This window comes from Pteropus alecto, unplaced genomic scaffold (genome assembly GCF_000325575.1).
Source record: "Pteropus alecto unplaced genomic scaffold, ASM32557v1 scaffold194, whole genome shotgun sequence".
Taxonomy (NCBI): Eukaryota; Metazoa; Chordata; class Mammalia; order Chiroptera; family Pteropodidae; genus Pteropus; species Pteropus alecto.
The window spans coordinates 1,929,807-1,932,171 of record NW_006436281.1 but is presented as its reverse complement, the minus strand read 5'-3'; positions in this window follow the sequence as shown (position 1 = coordinate 1,932,171).

The window sequence follows — 2,365 nt, the reverse complement described above, 5'->3', positions numbered from 1 at the left end:
CAGCCTCAATCCCTAGACAAGGAAAAGAAGATACGAACTGATTATTTAAATCATATATCCATTTATTTCTGTTATTGATTTGCCTATTAAGTGAGTAAAGGAAACCAAGCTTGGCTAATATGCTTCTTAAAGAGTAAAAAGACCTTTGGCCTGAAGTCCCCTCCCCGCTCTGACTCCAAGGAGCCTGCCTGGCCTAGGGCCATTCCTGCATGATGGTCCGGATGATCCTTATCAAAAGCCGGAGGACCTGAATTACCAGTTTCAGAGTCATTATCTGGATTTGGGGGAGAGGCTCTTTTCCCCAAAGAAAGGAGGGAAGAAAACTTAACTTGGTATACTATACTAAAAAGATTAAGAACTCTGCAAGAGATGTCCCATATTGTTTCCTGCTAAAAGGTTAAGAATTTTACAGGTGATGTCCCATAACAATATATGCTGTATTTTGATTAAAAAGATTTTTAAAAAGTTTCAGAGGGAGTAAATTTCAGGCATAATTTGATCTAGAGGTACATGTCATCAGGACAAGGGCAGTTTCTTGGTGATTCTCTGAGATCAGCCTTCCTCAGGATGCACAGTTCCTCCTCAAAATGGCTTCTCTCATGGTTCCAAGAGAGCCTCCTACAGCTCCCATATTTACTCTCTCACATCTAGGGGGAACGAAAGAGGGTTCCTCCCTCCTTGTAACTAGTCACAGAAGTCCTGAGCTTCATTCTAATTGGACTATCTGAGTTCACGTGCCCAGTCCTTAACCAATCTTCTGACTAGGAGGATCGAATGCACTAATTGGCTTAGGCCCCAGTTACCTGGGTGACCATTTCTGAACCAATCACTGTGGCAAAGTGGTGGGGTTATGTTGATTAGTTCAAGCCATTCAGTGGGCACCCCTGGAGGCAGGAGTTTGGAGGCTGTCAATCCAATCCAAACTTTATGGCTTTTATTTCTGGGGTAGGGAGGGGAGGAACGGACATTGTGAAGGCGATCACATATGCAGGACATTTCCTTTTTCTCAAAAAAAAAATTTTTTTAAACTCACAGACTTACAAGAAAGTTGCTAGTACGTGCCAAGAACTTTTTCCCCTTCTGAATCAATGTTGAAAGCAAATTACCAATGTGGTGCATCATTCTGAATATTATCTCTGAATATTATAGTGGGTGTATCCTACAAACAAGGACATTCCACGGGGAAGATCTTTTGTTCCCTTCGATTCATAAGTTTTACATGAGACGACGTAAAAACCCGCATTCCTCCGCCAAACTGGCCATTTATTCATTTATATTTATCTACGTGGACTCGTGGATTTTCATTTTATTCAACGGGCCATGATCTGTCACTCCCATTCTTAAAGCTGATGCTCGAATTGTCCCAGGCTTGGTCAGTGGGCGCCCATCAAGCTGGCTCCTGTGTCTTTCTACCTGTTTTCATCATTCTTTGATCATATCCTTACTTTCTGACCGCCCCAAAATGTTCCAGGCTCATTTTGTATCTCCTCGGTACCCACACCTCTGGAATCAGCCATTTTTCCAAAGGATAAAGGGTCAGGTATTTCTGAAAGCGAGTGGCTGACCCTTCACTTCCGAACGACCCGCTCGGACTCTGATTTCAATGCGGCGGGGCCCGGCCAATGGCAGAGGCGATACTCTAGCGGTTGCCATGGAGACTGCTGGGCCGCAGAGCGGAAGGAGGCGTGACGTCACTGCGGGAGCAAGCGCAGCGGCCAAATCGTGTTAGCCAGGCCACAGGGCAGTGAGGGCAGGCCCCGGGCCAGCCGTGAGGGAGTCGCTGCTCCGCCTGCCAGGCCTCCACTTACTACACCCCAGTGGCAGCGGCCCCTCGGGAGACCAGCAGTCTTGGATCTGCCGAGACTTCCAAGGCCTGCAAGACCTTCGGAGGCCACCGCCAAGAAAGAGAAGCAGCATCTTCAGACCCTCCGTCGTGCAGCCAGCTGGCAAACACCCACCTCTGCTTCTCTTCGTGAGTCCCTGGGAATTCCCAAGAGGCCTCTCCGGGGGAGGCTACCAACGGCTGGACACTGTGCAGCCCTGCGGGCTGGGCCAGGGGCGTCCTTGACCGAGGCGAACGAACCGGGCCGGTGAGGCCTCTCTCGCGTAGCCTTGCGGAAAGGGTCCGGCATCCTGGATAATTTTTCGGATTCCCGGGGCCGCACAAGTGCGCAGCAGCAGGCCTACTGCTGCCTCCGAGAGCTGGGCAAGATGCTGTTCGGTGTCCAGGACATCGCGCTGTTGGAGCACGGGTGCAGGGCCCTCGAGGTGGACAGTTACAAGTCCCTGATGATCCTGGGTATCCCGGAGGATTGTCGCCATGACGAATTCGAAGAGATTATCCGGGTCCCCCTAAAACCTCTGG